The 20,553-nt window shown below is 39.9% G+C and overlaps 1 protein-coding gene across 2 annotated transcripts in view; it reads right to left on the bottom strand.

The window, feature by feature from the left end:
* Positions 1 to 18,637: 18,637 nt before the first annotated feature.
* Positions 18,638 to 20,553, bottom strand: part of NBDY (negative regulator of P-body association) — a 136,930-nt gene continuing 135,014 nt past the window's right edge. For both annotated transcript variants that reach the window (XR_013412985.1, XR_013412986.1), the window contains one exon: positions 18,638 to 18,882. The gene's annotated coding sequence lies outside the window, so the exon portion shown is untranslated. The remainder of the gene's footprint in view (positions 18,883 to 20,553) is intronic.

The raw sequence follows: 20,553 nt of genomic DNA, 5'->3' as shown, positions 1-20,553 counted from the left end.
TTATTTCACACATGCCTTGGGGCCCTAGCTTAATTTCAGCTCTTACCACACTCTTGGTATATGAAAAAAAGTAAATAAAAATGTCCCACCTGTGCAATAATTTTTTTTTGCAGTGGTTGTTTAATGTGCAAGCAGGTGTCTTCAAATCTGATGAATCCATAACAATTTCTTCCCTACTGGTGAAGGTGGGGAGAAGTAATGGAAAAAATATCTAAAGGAATAAAGATTAACTTGGAATCAGAAGTAATCATCCCCCATTATGATTATTTTTCATGCTAATCCATTATGCTAAGATCCACGTATATGGCAGTCATACTAGATAGCAATAACTCAACTTAGCATACTCTGAGAGTGACCTGATGGTCTAAAAAAAAAAAAAAAAAAATGTGTGTTCAAAGTCCCGAGCTAAGGAGTCTGGGAGTGGCTAATCCAGAGATTCACTTTTTTATCTATGAAGGACATCTGAACCCCTGGCCCATTTTTTGAATGCACACTGTACAGGGGGTTGGGGCCCTTTGTTTTGGGTTAAATGTTGGTTATAAGGAGAAGGTCAATAGGTGGAGGCTGCTAAGTGAAAATGCTATATAAACAGCATGCATTTTACAAATAGTTGCAGTCTTCCTGTCCAGCTCACCAGCACTGGACTGCCCTGTATGTAAGTCTCCCCAATAAAACATATGCCTCATTCACTGGCTCTGGGTCTTTTCTTTGTCCTCTTGGACATGGTGCCATCCCTGTTAGAGTTACTAAGGAGTTTGAGGCTCAGCCCAGCAGCCCTTTTGCAGAGAAATTGCAGGTGTCAACCCCTTTAGACTAGGATGAAGGCCAAGGCCCCAGAATCCCAATAAGAGCAATGGTGGCCAGGATGTCTGGAGATTGAAGACCACATTTAGAATTAACTGTATATTGAAAACCTAAGAATAAAGAAACTTCCCTTGTATTAGTGGATACTGGAGTCAAATGCACTCTCATATATGGTATCATTTATCACTTCCAAGGACCTATAACAGCAACAGATGGTTATGGAGTGGGGTCAGACAGGTTGAACTACCATTACAGGTTGGGAGACTGCCACCAAAACCGTATTTAGTATACATAGCTCCCATCCCAGTATACATCTTGAGAAAGGATATCTTATTAGGCTTGACCCTCCAAATAACTATTTTGGAATTCCAACTGAGTTAGGATGGCAAAGCATGTAATCGGGGAAATGTAAAATGGACACTGGAGCTGTTGCCATCCCCTTGGTAATTAGTAGCACTTAATCAGTATCATCTGCCAGGGTTTAGGGGGCATAATGAGATCAATGGGGCTGTTAAGATGTTAACCCTCGTAGGAATAATAACACAGCACACAACCCTGTATGGCCTGTGTGAAAACATGATGGGACATTGAGAATGACAGTAAATTACTGAGAATTAAATAATGTGTTCCTTTCTCAATGTTTGTAGCTGTATCCCCTATCACTTCCCTTTTGATGAGAATAAGGCCCTTGGCACATAACATTTTGTTATCAATTTACCAAATGTCTTCAGCATCCCCATTGCCCCATAGAGTCAAGACTAATTTGCATTCTCCTGGCAAAAAGAAAAATGGACCTTTATCATCTTGCCCAAGGAATATTTATCCCAGTATCTGTCAGGGCCTAGAGACCACAGACCTCAGTTGATGACCACCCTGAAGGAAGTACATGCTTCTCATTGCATTGATGATATTATGCTAACTCCTGAGTCTTTCCAGCTTACGAACTGCATCCTCCACCTTGCTGTCTCAGTTGGTGAACAGAAGATGGGCAGTCAGGGCAAAGTCCAGGGTTCAGGCTTATTGGTCAAATACTTGGGGGTCATATGGTCAGGTAAGACTAGAGTTATTCTGTCTGCCATTATAGATAAGGTGCAAGGCTACCCACATCCTACTACACTAAAACAGTTGCAAATCTTCTTAGGCCTTCTAGGTATAAGTGTCCTTTTATTTCCAATTTAGCACAACTCCTTAGGCCCCTGTAAGTCTTAGTCAAGAAGGGGGTCCATTGAGACTGGTCAACAGAGGAGAATGAGGCCTTTGAATGATTAAAAGTCCCAGTGAAACAAATACAGTTCTTGGGAATTATAATGCACAGACAGCCTTGTGAATTGGACATAGCCAGTTACCTCGAGGGGTTTGGGTTGGGTCAGTGCCAAAGGCAAGGACATAAACATGTGCCTTTGGGATTCTGGTCCCAACTATGTAAGGGTGCTGAAGTTAGGTGTAGTGTCATGTACCAACAACTACATAGTATGCACTACATACTATGCCTTACAAAAAGTGGAAGACATTGCACAGGGGGTCCCAGTGATAATTTGCACTCAATATCTCATAGCAGGTTGGCTGAAGGATAACTTCCCAAAACCAAAGTCTGGGAATGCCCAGACACAGACTGTGGCCAAATGGCAAGCATACCTGCAACAGAGGAGCACGTTAGTTAAAATCCCTTTGAGTGCAGAACTTCATTCAGTGTTTGGCCCTGGCACCTATGTGATGACTAAAACACAGTATTTATTTATTTATTTATTTATTTATTTATTTATTGAGATGGAGTCTTGCCCTGTCAACCAGGCTGGAGTGCGATGCCATGATCTCAGCTCACTGCAACCTCTGCCTCCTGGGTTCAAGCGATTCTCCTGCCTCAGCCTCCCGAGTAGCTGGGATTACAGGCACCCACCACCATGCCCAGCTAATTTTTGTATTTTTAGTAGAGACAGGGTTTTATCATGGTGACCAGGCTGGTCTTGAACCCCTGACCTCATAATCTGCCCGCCTTGGCCTCCCAAAGTGCTGGGATTACAGGCATGAGCCACAGCGCCCGGCCTAAAACAGTCTTTAATGAAGATTACTGGGACTCCAAAAATCTCCTTCATATTGGAGGGACAGGGCCCAATTCCTGACCAGGCCTGGTACACAGATGACTTATCACAAAGTAATTCTTGCACCTGGAACACAGTGTTCACTCAGCTGTCCACTGACAGTATTTGACTTGATACTGGCAAAGGACATAGCAGCCAAATGGGCTAATCTTTCAGTCACTTGGATGATTCTCCTCCAAGAGCTGGACCCAACAGACCTATGTAATGATAGTTGGGCCATTTTTAAGGGACTCACAGTGTGGCTACCACAATGGAAAGCATAGGATTGGATTGTAGCAAGTCACCCACTTTGGGGTGCCAACATGTGAAAGGACATTCTCCATTGCATCCTGGGAATGCATATAATGCTCTAGCATGGGAATACCCACACTGAATCTACATCATTGGAAATCAACAGGCAGACAAAGTAGCCCATAGGAGACTTTGCCTCCTAAAGGGTCTACTGGCTATACAAGAAGACAGGAAATCAGGGACAATATACTTCTTGGTCGGAGCAAAGAATTGGGACCTGCAACTATGATATAAAGGCATAGTACTCATCTGTCATTAATATCCTACTTGTGCACAGGAATGCCATAGGCCTTTATTGCACAATACTGGGCAGATAACCTGGGGCCAGAGCCTAGTGCAATTGTGGCAGGTAGACCACATAGGACCTTTGGCTTTATCTGATGGCTGCCCCTATGACTTGACTCATGTAAACACCTGGACAGGGCTACTGTGGGCATATCCCAGCAAACAAGCCACTGAAAAAGCCACTATCAAAGGTCTAGAGCAGCTGTGAGTAGTCTATGGCATCCCCACCAATATCAACAGTGACCAGGGCTCACACTTTACCAGACACAAAGTGCAGAAATGGCAGGGGCCCTGGGTATACAATGGCATTTCCACCTGCTATACAAACCTACAGCAGCAGGTCTGATTGAATGAGTGAATAGGTTGTTGAAGCAACAACTCTGACAGGACACATGTTCTCTAGCTCTGTGGACATGCTGATGCTGCTTACAGCAGCCATTCACACCTTGAATGAATATGCACATTCTCATTACTCCAGTGTATACACTTTTCTGACGCATGGGCTTGATATCATCTTCAGGATCCAGGTGGACAACATAAGGGATAGTATACTTTATCCCAACCTGGGACTCAGGATAATATGATATGGATATTTGTTCCCTCCAAATCTCATGTTGAATCTCTCACCTCAATATTTGAGGTGGGGCCTAGTGGGAGGTGTTTGGGTCATGGGGATAGATCCCTCATTGGTGCCATCCCCATGTTAATGAGTGAGTTATCACTTTATTAATTCATGTGAGATCTGGTTGTTTGGCCCCTCCTTCTCTCTTTCATTCTCTTTCTCACCATGCGATATGTGCACTCCCCCTTTGCCTCTCACCAGGATTGTAAGTTTCATGAGGCCTGACCAGAAGCAAATTCTGTTGCCATGCTTCTTCTACAGCCTTCAGAACTGTGTGCCAAATAATCCTTTTTTAAAATACATAACCCAACCTCGGGTATTCCTTCATAGCAACACAAAATGGACTAATACACAAGGTAATTTGCTACTGGTTTTGAAACAGGACCTACCCTCTGGGGATCACATCATTATGTGGTGTTGGAAATGACAAACCATCCCCAGAGGGTCTGTTTTTTCTGGTCCATAAGGAAGAACCTAGAACAAGATATAGAGTTAATAACCATTTCATATCCTACCCCCTTTTGTGCTTCTAAAATAAGGAATTCCAGTCCTCCCTTGTGCAAGGTGATGAACACCTTTTCATTAAGGAACATTATAATAACCCTACTGCCTTACCTATCTTCCTGCAATGCATCACAGAGGGGAACAAATCCACTTGGCATTGTAAACCAGACACCAGGCTGCTGCCAGGGGTGGTGCTTTCTCAGAATGACACAACTTCCTGTATCTTGTTCAGTAGCCATGACTTGCCCTTTCTTGTAATCACAAAACATCTCACCTTTTTTTTTTTTTTTTTTTTGAGACTGAGTTTCACTCTTGTTGCCCAGGCTGGCCTCTACTTCCTGGGATCAAGTGATTCTCCTGCCTCAGCCTCCCTAGTAGCTGGGATTACAGGCATGTGGCACCACGCCCGGCTAATTTTGTATTTTTAGTACAGACGGGGTTTCTCCATGTTGGTCAGGCTGGTCTTGAACTCCGGACCTCAGGTGATCTGCCCTCCTTGGCCTCCCAAAATGTTGGGATTATAGGCATGAGCCATTGCACCAGTCAACATCTCACCTTTCATCCATAGATAGAGTGCAGCAAACCTCTTCACTGAATGGATGAAGTCTCCTGAACAAAACAGACTGTTGCATCTGTTTTGCCTCTCTCCTTCCTTGTGGGCCTGCTGTTGTGTATCTGCACTGCTGACCTGAGTACTTGGAGCCACTTCTATACTTGACATAATGACCCTCACCCATTTTCCTATAGTAATAACAGCAGCTCATGCAATGAGTTTCCCACCATCAACGACATAAAATGACATATTTTTCACCTACTACGGGAGCAGGTTAATCTTACCCCACTGTCAGGTTTGCCATACACAATGGGCTCGGGTGGATGATGGGAGTACAGATACAGGTAGTGGGTCGTGCACCCTTATGTATTGAAAGGCATGATAACAACATGCCAAAAGCTAAAATCCATAATATGGGATGGCTACTCATACAGACCAATCTCTTCAGAAAACCGGTGATATATAACTGGGGTGGCAGACTGACTGTCTCCACTTGGGGGCCCACCCCTTCCCTTGAGGATGACGATGGGCATGCTGAACCCATGGCTGGCCTTACTTACCCTATAATTGGACCAGTAGATGCACCTGAGAGCATCCTTCCTTACTTGCTGGGATGGACTGTGTCCTGTTTAGACACTATTCCTACTAACTGGGAGAGTGTGAAAACCAGGCTCCACCAGAAGCATACAATCTGCTGGTTTTACCACTTGGCCACTTTCATCCCCCAAGTCAGGGCAATAAAAATAGAGATGCACATCGAGGCCCTGGGTAAACATATGGCTGCAGCATTCGATGATACCTGCCATGCTATTACTCTTCTTACTGAAGAATCCACTCCAATTAGATGTGTTACTTGGCAAAATCGCATGGCCCTGAACATCTTAATTGTCACCCAGAATGGAACCTGTGCATTAATTAAAACTTAATGTTGTGTCTATATCCCTTATTACTCTCACAATGTAACCCAGACCATATGGGCCCTAGATACCAATATTTCTGCCATAGAATCTCTATCTTTGCACCCTATAATGTCGTGGTTTAATAAACTCCCAAGTGTTTGGGAAAACTTTCCATACAGTATGATTGGTATTGTATTCATTACTTTGTTTTGTTGTTGCAATTGCTAGTGCTGCTGCAGCATCTGGCTGGAATGCTTCTCTGAATACCTGGCCCCAGAGAAGTCATGGAAGAATAGCATGATATGAATGTGAGAAAAAGAAAAGAATGTGAGGGCCATTCAAGGGTATGCTGGAAGGAAGGAGTGTATGACAGATGCACCTGACAGCAATAACTTATCTGAAGCATGCCCAGATAATGAACTTAAGGGAAGAGACCACCCCTCATATCATCTTATGCCCAATTTCTGCCTCCAAAGAAAGAAGAAGTAAAAACTAAAAGGCAGAAATGAAATCCACAGCCAGACAGCCCGGCGCCGCACCCTGGGCCTGGTAGTTAAAGATCAATCCCTGACCTAATTGGTTCTGTTATCTATAGTTTACACACATTGTGTAGAAATGCACTGTGAAAATCCCTATCTTGTTTTGTTCCGATCTAATTACTGGTGCATGCAGCCCCCAGTCATGTACCGTCTGCTTGCTCAATCAATCACGACCTTCTCACATGCACCCCCTTAGAGTTGTGAGCCCTTAAAAGGGACAGGAATTGCTTACTTGGGGGTAATTGCTCTTGAGACAGAAGTCTTGCCGATGCCCCCAGCCAAATAAACCCCTTCCTTCTTTATTTCGGTGTCTAAAGAGTTTTGTCTGTAGCTTGTCCTGCTACAATCTTATGTTATAAAAATAATCCCAAGCTAAAGAATCCCGAGCTAAAGAATCTGGTTGTGGGGCTGGGAACAGTGCCTCATTCCTGTAATCCCATCACTTTGGGAGGCCACGGTCAGTGGATCATGAGGTCAGGCACTCAAGACAAGATTAACCAAAGTAGAGAAACCCCATCTCTACTAAAAATACAAAAAAATTAGCCAAGCTTGGTGGTGGGCACCTGTAGTCCCAGCTACTCTGGAGGCTGAAGCAGGAGAATCGCTTGAACGCAGGAGGCGGAGGTTGCACTGAGTCGAGGTCGCACCATTGCACTCCAGCTGGGGTGACAGTGCAAGACTCCGTCTCAAAAAAAAAAAAAAAAAGAATCTGGGAATGGCCAACCCAGAGATTCACTCCTTATCTATGAAAAACATCCAAACCCCTAGCCTATCTCTCGGAATGCAGGACAAACAGGGGGTTGAAACCCTTTGTTTCAAAAGCAAGCTTTAGATTGTAACTTTAAGCCACTCTTTGAGAAGAATCAAAGTAAAACAATAATTGTGGATGCCAAAAGTCTTAGAATAGCCATTATTAAACATAAAAATAACAAAAAAATTTGGTTGTTTCTGTGACATATAACAACTTAACATAATAATTATAATTATTACAGATAATGTATGCTAAGGCATATCAGAACACTAGAAATTTCATACAATCCTGAAACACATATTAATAATACATTTATATAAATATACCCCCAAAAGATTAAACACAATTTCATGTTTGAAAATGCTTCCTATACATTTTTGTTTAAATTTTAGTTTTTGTGGGTACATAGTAGGTGTATATATTTAGGAAGTACATGAGATATTTCAGTACAGATATGCAATGTGTAATAATCACATTATGGAAAATTGGGTATTCATCTCATCAAGCATTTATCCTCTGTGTTACAATCAATCCAGTTACAATCTTTCAGTTATTTTTAAATATATGATTAAATTTTAATGGACTATAGTCCCCTTATTGTGCTATCAAATACTAGATCTTATTCATTCTCTGTTTTTTGTACCTATTTCCACTTTTTTCCTATTGTCCTACCACCTTTCCTAGCTTCTAGTAATTATCCTCCTACTCTGTATCTCCATGAGTTTAATTATTCCCATTTTAAGATTCCACAAATGAGAAAATATAAAGCTTACATTTCTGTGCCTGACTTATTTCACTTAACATAATCATAACCACCCAAGGGGTTCATCTTGCCTGCTGCCTAGACAGAGCTGATTTATTAAGACAGGTGAATTGCAATGGAGAAAGAGTAATTCATGCAGAGCCAGTTGTGTGGGAGACCGGAGTTTTATTATTAGTCAAATTACTCTCCCTGAGCATTTGAGGATCAGAGATTTTAAAGAAAAATTGGTGGGTAGTGGCTTGGGAAGTGGGGAGTGCAGATTGGTTAGGTTGGAGATAAAATCATAGGGGGTTGAAGTAAATTTTTATTTCTGTCTTCTGTTCCTGGGTTTGATGGCAGAACTGGTTGAGCCAGATTACTGGTCTGAGTGGTATCAGCTAATCCATTGAATGAAAGGACTGCAAAATATCTTAGGCACTGATCTTTGGTTTTACAATAGTGATGTTATTCCCAGCAGCAATGTGGGGAGGTTCAGACTCTTGGGACCAGAGACTGCATGACCCTTAAAGTGTAATTTCTAATCTTGTAGCTATTATTTTAGTCCTTTAAGGCAGACTGGTCCCCACAAAAGAAGGGAGTCTTTTTGAGAAAGAGCAATAATCAATTTTGTTTTAGAGTCAAACCATGAAGTGAATTCTTTCCCAAAGTTAGTTCAGTCTATGCCCAGGAATAAACAAGGACAACTTAAAGGTTAGAAGCAAGATGGAATTGGTTAGGTCTGATTTCTTTCACTGTCATAATTTCCTCAGTTATTTGGTAAAGGCAGTTTCATAATGACCTCCAGTTCCATTCATGTTCTTGCAAATGACATAATCTAATTCTTTTTTATGGATGAAGAGTACTCCATTTTCTATATGTATCACGTTTTCTTTTTTTTAATCATTACTATTTTTTTTACTATACTTTATGTTCTAGGGTACATGTGCGAAACGTGCAGGTTTGTTACATATGTATACATGTGCCATGTTGGTGTGCTGCACACATTAACTCGTCATTAACATTAGGTATACCTCCTAATGCTATTCCTCCCCCCCCCACCCACAATAGGACCCTGCATGTGATGATCCCCTTCCTGTGTCCAAGTGATCTCATTGTTCACTTCCCGCCTATGAGTGAGAACATGTGGTATTTGGTTTTCTGTTCTTGTGATAGTTTGCTGAGAATGATGATTTCCAGCTGTATCCATGTCCCTACAAAGGACATGAACTCGTCCTTTTTTATGGCTGCATACTATTCCATGGTGTATATGTTCCACATTTTCTTAATCCAGTCTGTCACTGATGGACATTTGGGTTGATTCCAAGTCTTTGCTATTGTGAATAGTGTGCAAATAAACATACATGTGCATGTGTCTTTATAGCAGCATGACTTATAATCCTTTGTGTATAAACCCAGTAATGGGATGGCTGGGTCACATGGTATTTCTAGTTCTAGATCCTTGAGGAATCGCCACACTGTTTTCCACAATTGTTGAACTAGTTTACAGTCACACCAACAGTGTAAAAGTGATCCTATTTCTCCACATCCTCTCCAGCACCTGTTGTTTCTTGATTTTTTAATGATTGCCATTCTAACTGGTGTGAGATGGTATCTCATTGTGGTTTCGATTTGCATTTCTCTGATGGCCAGTGATGGTGAGCATTTTTTCATGTGTCTGTTGGCTGTATGAATATCTTCTTTTGAGAAGTGTCTGTTCAAATCCTTTGCCTACTTTTTGATGGGGTTGTTTGTTTTTTTCTTGTAAATTTGATTGAGTTCTTTATAAGTTCTAGATATTAGCCCTTTGTCAGATGAGTAGATTGCAAAAATTTTCTCCCATTCTGTAGGTTGCCTGTTCACTCTGATGGTAGTTTCTTTTGCTGTGCAGAAGCTTTTTAGTTTAATTAGATCCCATTTGTCAATTTTGGCTTTTGTTGCTCTTGCTTTTGGTGTTTTAGACATGAAGTCCTTGCCCATGCCTATGTCCTGAATGGTATTACCTAGGTTTTCTTCTAGGGTTTTTATGGTTTTAGGTCTAGCATTTAAGTCTCTAGTCCATCTTGAATTAATTTTCGTATAAGGAGTAAGGAGAGGAACCAGTTTAGGCTTTCTACTTATGACTAGCCAATTTTTCCAACACCATTTATTAAATAGGGAATCCTTTCCCCATTTCTTGTTTCTCTCAGGTTTGTCAAAGATCAGATGGCTGTAGATGTGTGGTATTATTTCTGAGGGCTCTGTTCTGTTCCATTGGTCCATATCTCTATTTTGGTACCAGTACCATGCTATTTTGGTTACGGTAGCCTTGTAGTATAGTTTGGAATGAGGTAGTGTGATGCCTCCAGCTTTGTTCTTTTGGCTTAAGATTGTCTTGGCAATGCAGGTTCTTTTTTGGTTCCATATGAACTTTAGAGCATTTTTTTCCAATTCTGTGAAGAAAGCCATTGGTAGCTTAATGGTGATGGCATTGAATCCATAAATTACCTTGGGCAGTATGGCGATTTTCATAATAAGTTGGATTGCTAGGTATTTTATTCTCTTTGAAGCTATTGTGAATGGGAGTTCATTCATGATTTGGCTCTCTGTTTGTCTGTTACTGGTGTATAAGAATGCTTGTGATTTTCGCACATTGATTTTGTATCCTGAGACTTTGCTGAAGTTGCTTATCAGCTTAAGAAGACTTTGGGCTGAGATGATGGGGTTTTCTAAATATACAATCATGTCATCTGCAAACAGGGACAATTTGACTTCTTTTCCTAACTGAACACCCTTGATTTCTTTCTCCTGCCTGATTGCCCTAGCCAGAACTTCCAACACTATGTTGAATAGGAGTGGTGAGAGAGGGCATCCATGTCTTGTGCCAGTTTTCAAAGGGAATGCTTCCAATGTTTGTCCATTCAGTATGATATTGGCTGTGGGTTTGTCATAAATAGCTCTTATGATTTTGAGATATGTTCCATCAGTACCGAATTTATTGAGAGTTTTTAGCATGAAGGGCTGTTGAATTTTGTCAAAGGCCTTTTCTGCATCTATTGAGATAATCATGTGGTTTTTGTCATTGTTTCTGTTTATATGCTGGATTATGTTTATTGATTTGCATATGTTGAACTAGCCTTGCATCCCAGGGATGAAGCCCACTTGATCATGGTGGATAAGCTTTTGATGTGCTGCTGGATTCGGTTTGACAGTATTTTATTGAGGATTTTTGCATCAGTGTTCATCAGGGATATTGGTCTAAAATTCTCTTTTTTTGTTGTGTCTCTGCCAGGCTTTGGTATCAGGATGATGTTGGCCTCATAAAATGAGTTAGGGAGGATTCCTTCTTTTTCTATTGATTGGAATAGTTTCAGAAGGAATGGTACCAACTCCTCCTTGTACCTTTGGTAGAATTCGGCTGTGAATCCATCTGGTTCTGGACTTTTTTTGGTTGGCAGACTATTAATTATTGCCTCAATTTCAGAGTCTGCTATTGGTCTATTCAGGGATTCCACTTCTTCCTGGTTTAGTCTTGGGAGAGTGTAAGTGCCCAGGGAATTATCCATTTCTTCTAGGTTTTCTAATTTATCTGCATAGAGATGTTTAGAGTATTCACTGATGGTAGTTTGTATTTCTGTGGGGTTGGTGGTGATATCCCCTTTATCATTTTTTATTGTGTCTATTTGACTCTTCTCTCTTTTCTTCTTTATTAGTCTTGCTAGCAGTTTATCAATTTTGTTGGTCTTTTCAAAAAACCAGCTCCTGGATTCATTGATTTTTTTTGAGGGTTTTTTGCATCTCTGTCTCCTTCAGTTCTGCTCTGATCTTAGTTATTTCTTGCCTTCTGCTAGCTTTTGAATGTGTTTGCTCTTGCTTCTCTTGTTCTTTTAATTGTGATGTTAGGGTGTCAATTTTAGATCTTTCCAGCTTTCTCTTGTGGGCATTTAGTGCTCTAAATGTCCCTCTACACACTGCTTTAAATGTGTCCCAGAGATTCTGGTATGTTGTATGTTTGTTCTCATTGGTTTCAAAGAACATCTTTATTTCTGCCTTCATTTCGTTATGTACCCAGTAGTCAACTCATCAAAGTCATTCTCCATCCAACTTTGTTCTGTTGCTGGCGATGAGCTGTGTTCCTTTGGAGGGGGAGATGAGCTCTGATTTTTTGAATTTCCAGCTTTTCTGCACTGCTTTTTCCCCATCTTTGTGGTTTTATCTGCCTTTGGTCTTTAATGATGGTGATGTACTGCTGCTGTTTTGGTGTGGGTGTCCTTTCTGTTTGTTAGTTTTCCTTCTAACAGTCAAGACCCTCAGCTGAAGGTCTGTTGGAGTTTGCTTGAGGTCCACTCCAGACCCTGTTTGCCTGGGCATCAGCAGCAGAGGCTGCAGAAGATAGAATATTGCCGAACAGCAAGTGTTGCTGTCTGATTCTTGCTCTGGAAGCTTCGTCTCAGGGGTGTACCCAGCTGTGTGAGGTGTGAGGTGTCGCCTAGTGGTGGAAGTCTCCCAGTTAGGCTACTCAGGGGTCAGGGACCCGCGTGTGCAGGCAATTTGTCCGTTCTCAGATCTCACTCAACCTCCGTGCTGGGAGAACCACTGCTCTCTTCAAAGCTGTCAGACAGGGACTTTTACATCTACAGAGGTTTCTGCTGCTTTTTGTTTAGCTATGCCCTGTCCCCAGATGTGGAGTCCACAGAGGCAGGCAGGCCTCCTTGAGCTGCCATGGGCTCCACCCAATTCAAGATTCCTGGTGGCTTTGTTTACCTACTTAAACCTCAGCAATGGTGGGCGCCCCTCCCTCAGCCTCGCTGCCGCCTTGCAGTTAGATCTCAGACTGCTGTGCTAGCAATGAGGGAGGCTCCGTTGGCATGGGACCGTCCGGGCCAGGTGTGGGATATAATCTCCTGGTGTGCCATTTGCTAAGACCCTTGGTAAAGCGCAGTATTAGAGTGGGAGTTACCCAATTTTCCAGGTGTTGTGTGTCTCAATTTCCTTTGGCTATTAAAAGGAATTCCCTTCCCCCTTGTGCTTCCCAGGTGAGGTGATGCCTTGCCCTCCTTCAGTTCTCGCTGGTTGGGCTACACCCGCAGACCAGTACCAACTGTCTGACATGCCCCAGTGAGATGAACCTGGTACCTCAGTTGAAAATACAGAAATCCCCCATCTTCTGTGTCATTCATGCTGGGAGCTGGAGGCTGTAGCTGTTTCTATTCGGCCATCTTGGGCACACCTGGCTTTTCCTATTTCTTACTGCCGTATGTTTATTTCTACAAATCTGAAGTAAGGGCTTATTCCAGTTCTTGCAGACTGGCTTTAGCAGGTAAAACCCTTCAGCAGTCAGCCTATCCAGGGATTCTGAGCAGGCCATCTGGCAACATTTGAGAATGAGCTTGCTTCCAGAGTCCTCAGGCATGTAGGTCTTGTACCTGGGTCAGCAGGCAGCTGAGTATGGTGTCAACATCTGTGGTATCGGACCTGACACCTGGATCCAATGGAGTAGACTTCAACAAGGGTGAGGTTTGCAGGGATGAATCTGAAGACTGGGTACATGAGTGAAGGCCTAGAGCCTGTATCTATGATGGCCAACCTCAAGCCTAAGTCCACAAGGGCTGACCTGGAGCTGGGTTGAGACTTGACCCTGAGTCTGCAGGAGCTGGCCAGGCACTTTGGCATCTGTTTCTACTAGGATGAGTTTGAAGTCTGAGTCCACAGGAACTGGACTGACACTGGGCCAGCCAGGAACCTAAGGATGCAGGAGTGGCTCTGGATCTTGGATCCACAAAAGCTGACCTGGATTCTGAGTCTACAGGGGTGTTCTTGGAACTTCAGTCCACGTGGCATGGAGTATACAGGAATAGGCCTGAACACTGGGTCTCCTGAAACAGGCCTGGACTCTGAGTTCTCTGAAGTGTAAGCCCACAGGGACCAACCTGGAGCCTGAGGATGGTCTACTGCTAAGTCTAGTGTGGCGCCTGGGTCTGTAGGGGCTAGTCTGGAGCCTGGGGGCCCACTGGGCTGGCTTGAAGCCTGGGAATATGGGGACAAGCTTAGAGTCTTGTCCATTGATGTCAGCCTTGAGGCTGAGTATACAGTTGCTGGCCTAGATTCTAGGATAGCAAAGTCTGGTCTAGATCCTGGGGCCTTGGATACTGGTCTTGTATATGGGTACACAGGGACAACTCTGGAGTCTAAGTCTATGAGAACCTGCCGAGCACTGAGGTCTATTTGGGAGGGCCTAGACCCTGGGTTAGCTGAAAGGTGGGACCATGAGACCATTCTGGCACTGGGAAGGCATTGAGCATATATTCATGGGTCCCCACCTGGTGTTTGAGGCCAGTGTTAACCTGGCACTGGGACAGGCCTGAGGTCTGGTACTGGTACCAGTTTGAAGCCTGGGGCCACTGGAGCCAACCTGCTCCTGGGGCAGTTTTGGAGTCCAAGTCTATTGTGCAAGCCTAGAGCCTGGGTCTGCAGGATTCTTCCTGGTGTCAAGATGGGCCTGGAAGTTCAGTCCACATGTACCAGCCTGTAACCTGGGGTTATGGCGGCCTCTCTGGTGCAAGGTTTTACTGGAATGGGCCGAGTTTGGGGGTTAGAGGCAATCCAGTACTAAGTTTTTTCTTCTTCCCCTCATAGCTGGGTATCTTTCTCCATGCTGTGCTACCTAGAGTTGGGGGAGGGGTGATGTGGGTAATGTAAAACTGTCCTTTTCCCATTCTTTTTCTTTCCCCTTTGGAAACGGAGTCTTGCTCTGTCGCTCAGGCTGGAGTGCAGTGGGGCAATCTTGGCTCACTGCAAACTCCGCCTCCCAGATTCAAGCAAATTTCCTGCCTCAGCCTCCCGAGTAGCTGGGATTACAAGCACCTGCCACCACACCCGGCTAATTTTTGTATTTTTAGTAGAAACGGGGTTTCACCATGTTGGCCAGGCTGATCTCAAACTCCTGACTTCAAATGATCCACCCTTTCTCTTCTCTTAAATGCATCTTTCTTTATTTGCTACACCCAGGTGCTGTAATCTCTCACCTGGTTTCTTTAGGTCTTGTAAAGGTAATTTTGTGCATGAATAGTTGTTGTTCAAATGGATACTTCTGCAAAGTTATGAGTTCTGAAGAGTTCCATTTTGCCATCTTGCTGCATAGGAATTTAATAAGTTGGGAGAGGCTGACTTGGGAGGTGCTAGCCAGACACCTATTGTTTTAAACAACTTGAGATATGCACATATAGTACAATCCATGATTTAAAGTGTACAATTCAATGGTTTTGGATATTTATAGATATGCATAGATATGTGTAAATATCACTACAGTCAATTCTTATACATTTTCACTAACCCTGAATAAAATCACACAGTCCTTAGACATCAATTCTCAATCATAACTTAAGGGAAACTCCATTCTTAAGCAAATAACAATTTTTCTGAACCTATAGACTTGCCTCTTGTGGAAATTTTATGTATATGAAATTATATAATATATGCTACTGTATGACTGGCTTTTTTCACATAGCATAATACTTTTGCTTTTCCCGGACCACCAGGCAAGAATTTTTTTCCTTTTTTTTTTTTTTTTTTTTTTTTTGGCATAATGCTTTCAAGGTTTATTCTGGCAGTATCTATACTTATTTCCTGTATATGACCAAATTAATATTCCATTGTGTGAATATACATTTTGTTTTCTATTCACCAGTTGATGGGCATTTCAATTGTTTCCACATTTTCCTAGTACAAATATTTCTGCTGTAAATGGTCCTGTACAATTTTTGTTTGAACACCTGTTTTTTAGTTATTTTGACTATGTATCAGGAGTAAAATTGCACGGTAGCATGTTGTTTCTTTCTTTTTTTTTTTTTTCTTTTTTTTTGAGACGGAGTCTTGCTCTGCCACTCCCAGGCTGGAGTGCAGTGACGAGACCTCATCTCACTGCAACCTCTGCCTCCCAGGTTCAAGGAACTTCCTGCCTCAGCCCCCTGATTAGCTGGGCTAATTTTTTGTATTTTTTAGTAGAGACGGGGTTTCACCATGTTGGTCAGGCTGATCTGGAACACCTGACCACAGGTGATCCATTCACCTTGGCCTCCCAAAGTGTTGGGATTACAGGTGTGAGCCACCATGCCTGGCCGTTATTTCTATGTTTAACTTAGAGAGGAACCACAAAATTGTTTGCCCAGTGGCTGCACCATTTATCATTACCAGCAACAATGCCGCATGTTCCTGTTTTCCAACATTCTCTCTAACATTTATTATTTTGCTATTTTAAAAAATAGTAAGTATCCTACTGGGTATCAATTGCTATCTCTCTGTGATTTTGATTTGCATTTCCCTGATGACTTATAGTGTTGAGCATCTTCTCATGTGTAATTTGTGATTTGTATGTCTTCTTTACAGAAGAATCTATTCAGATCCTTTCATCATTATAAAATTGGTTTATTGTTTGTTTTATTATTTAGCCATAATTAGTATATTTCATTTTATTTTATTATTCTATTTTATTTTATTTTTTGAGATGGCATCTCGCCCTGTTGCCTAGGCTGGAGTGTGCATTGGTGCAATTTCGGCTCACTGCAACCTCTGCCTCCCGGGTTCAAGCAATCATCCCACCTCAGCCTCCTGAGTAGCTAAGATTACAGGCATGCACCACCACACCCGGCTAATTTTGTTTGTTTGTTTGTTTGTTTTTGTATTTTTAGTAAAGGTAGGGTTTCAGCATGTTGGCCAAGCTGGTCTCAAACTCCTGACCTCAAGTGATCTGCCCGCCTTGGCCTCCCAAAATGCTGGGATTACAACATAAGCCCCATGCCCAGCCTTATATATTTTAGATACAAGTCACTAATGAGACATATTGTATGCAAAAAATATTCTTGCTGTGGCTGTCTTTCAAATTTCTTTACTGTGTTCACTGAATCAAAAGTTTTTTAAAAAAATTTTAATTATGTCCAGTTTATCTATTTTTTCCTTTATTAACTTGTGCTTTTGGTGTAAGAACTAAAAATCCAATGCCTAATTCAAGGTCACAAAAATTTATTCTGTATTTCCTCCTAGGAGTTTTATAGTGTAACACTTATATTTGAGTCTTTGGCCTATTTTGAGTTAATTTTTGTATTTTGCATTTCTTTCTCTTTTTTTTTTTTTTTTTTTTTTTTTTTTTTTTGCATGTGGATACCACGTTGTCCCAGGACAATTTGTTGAAAATAGTTATTTCCCCTTTTAATTGTCTTGCCTCCCTTGTTAGAAGTTAATTGGCTGCAAATTAACTTTTGTGAGGGCTTATGTCTGGACTTCGGATTCTATTTCATTGATCAATATTTATATCCTATGCCAGTACCACATAGACTTGTTTATTGTAGCTTTGTAATAAGTTTTAAAATTTGGTAATGTGACTCTTCAAACTTTGTATACTTCAAGATTGTTTTGGCTATTCTGGGTCCATTACATTTTCATATGAACTTTAGAATCAGGTTATAAATTTCTTCAAAGTAGACAACCTTATTTTTGATGAGGATTTCATTGAATATTTTGATTATTTTGAAGAGTGTCATCATCTTTATAATACTATGCCTTCTGATGCATAAAATGCCTTTCACCAGATGTCAGTTTAAAGAAGTCTGTGATTACTGTTTGTGATGTTCAGGCTGGCTCAAAAGTTTTAAAACTCTAATGTGTGATTAGTAATATTATACTATCTTTAAAATAATTGTCTATAATTTATTAAGTGTGCATAACATAACTCTAGAATATACGTAAATGTCACCATACCTCCATTTGTGATTTTTCAGATTCTTTAATTCTGACACTAGGGACTAATTTCAGAGGACTGTGTAAAATATTCAGGTTTCACCATCTCCCTAAATATTCATTTTATAATGTCAGCTTTAATTACTTATTTGAACAAATTGTATTATTATTTTATATTTTAATTTATAGGCCAAGTTTATCCGACATTTTCAGATATAATATATGCTTTTGAATCTGTTTATCTTTTATTACAATTCGGAGGTAGAAGTTTTATTTTTTATATCCCTGGTAATTATTATAGTCTATAAATTTTTTTCTATAACCCTCTAATTCCTGAAAAATTTATGAACTATATGAAATATTGAAAGCTGCTATCTAATGTTTTTCCAATTTACTTGTATTTTTTCACCATAATATTTATTACTGTTTTTAATTAGGATATTCTATCTGTTCAATACTAAGCATTTTAGAAGGAAAGTAGAAAATTATAAAAAAACAAGACCACTAACCATTTTAGTAAGAAAAAAATAGTTAAGATGTAAAACAATATGATGAGGATTAGCATAAAAAGATGTAGATTCCATGAAAAAATTGACAGCAAGGTAAAGAAAGTGTACTGGAAACTTAATTCTTTTCTTGGATTTGACCTTCCTCTCTTTTCTTGTATTTTTCACTGAAACAAATGAACAAATAGACATAAATAAATGAAAAAATGTAGGAAGAAGGTCATATTTCAACACCAATTTTAGTAAAGCTTTATATATATGGAGTTCTTATAAAATATTTACTTAAATTTCACAATTTACTACATGTAGTCATATAGATTTAACACAGCACTTAGAGACAAACTTTATTGGGGCCTTAATGGATTTATAGGAATATAAAGTTATACAACAAGAACTGGATGTCACCAAAAGAGCGCACTGGTTGGCTGCTGCAGTACCATCTCACAGGCATTATTTGCTTTGGTAAGTTCACCATGATCCAGGCCATGGCCTTAAATCGCAGAGGTCTTACAACCCGATCTTGCCCATGTCTTATAATTCATCGAAATTCAGGAAGTGAAATCATGCTTGTTCATAAGACTGAAAGATACAGAAAGAGAACAAAAGTTTATTGACTTATAATGAGAAATTCCATGATCATACAGGTCAGATATGTCTGTTGAGCAGAAAACACCCCACTTTCCCTATTAAGCAGGTTAAAGAGAATGCAAAATTATTCGATGAGTGCTTAATAAATATTAAATCAAAGGCATACAATGCTGATAACCTGCATCTTGTTGGTATCTAATGTATTTGAATGCAAAATAATTTATGTGTTAGGTGGACTAGATGTTTCTATTATCCTAGGCATATTTCTCCCCCAAAAAGTACAGGGATGTCTACTGCTGTTACTCGTGTTTTATTAGGCTTCCAAAACTGATCAGTCAGGCTTATTGTTCCCTCATAGCCCCTTGACAAACTGCTATATTCCTTGGAAATTTTATATTTATTTATTTACACAAATAATACATGAATAAATACATGAATAAAATCTGTATATAATTCAAACAACATAGACAGAATTCTTCTTACTGCTGAACTTTTACCATTCCTCAGTCTTTCTCCTATTTCCATAAGAAAACATAGGTATCACTTCTTTCTAGACCTTTTTATTTCTATTTAAATGTACACATACATAGTATTTATAATTATATAATAATTTAGATTTGGAGTTTATAATATAAATTAGATCATCCTAGCATGCACTTCTGCAATTTGTTTTTATTTTTATAAATGTCTTAATAAATTTTTAATATAAAAATAGATCAGTCTCAACATTTCAATGGTTTCAAAATATTGCATTGTATTACAGTATAATTTTAAAATCATTCTGTTGAAAGATATTTAATATGATTGCAACATTTTTATTACAAACAATAAAGCCAATTTGTTCATCTGTAGAATTATTTCCATATATTCTACAAATAAAACACAAGTCAAAACTTACAAACATTAAAATTATGATACAGATAAAATACTTTAGAAATGTATAATTTTATAGAGTATAGATATTTAACCAAATCCTTTCTAAAACTGAGAATTCTGGAGACTTTCAATTGTGGCAAATATGATGACCTAATATTAAAGTCAACTATATTTATTATTATTATTGGCCATATATTTTTTGTCTTCTATGAATTGCCTGTTCTTTGACTATATTTCTATCAGGCTTTGTTTCTGTATTAACATAAAAAAGTGTATTATATATTCTAAGAATTAATGACATCCATTAACTGTCTTTTAAATGGAACCATACTGTATATAGTCTTTAAGTTTACTTATGATGTTTTTCTTCATATAAAGTTTGCATGTTTTATAAAAGAAAATTGTATTTAGAAATATAATACAAAGGCATTAAAATGAGGAAAACAATATAAAATGTATAAAAGAGAAAATTAACAATTTCTTCCAGAAAAACAATTCGAAATCTGTGGAAGTTAAAAGATGTTAAAAGTATGGAATAAATGCCTAATAATTTTTTCCATAACCAATCAAAGACATATATACTTACCAACATGTAACTCTTTCTGTGTGTTGTTACACAAAATAAGTTTGTATTATACACATTACTCCAGACATGTTTTATTTATTTAATAATATCTCATAGTAACCACATAAACTTAAATATTTTTAAAATATCTGCACAAAATTCCACCAGATGGGTCCACCAAAACATAGTATTTCTCAAAATGAACAGAACTGAGACAGTTT

Source organism: Macaca mulatta, chromosome X, assembly GCF_049350105.2.
Source record: "Macaca mulatta isolate MMU2019108-1 chromosome X, T2T-MMU8v2.0, whole genome shotgun sequence".
NCBI lineage: Eukaryota > Metazoa > Chordata > Mammalia > Primates > Cercopithecidae > Macaca > Macaca mulatta.
This window is presented reverse-complemented; position numbering and strand designations above follow the sequence as displayed.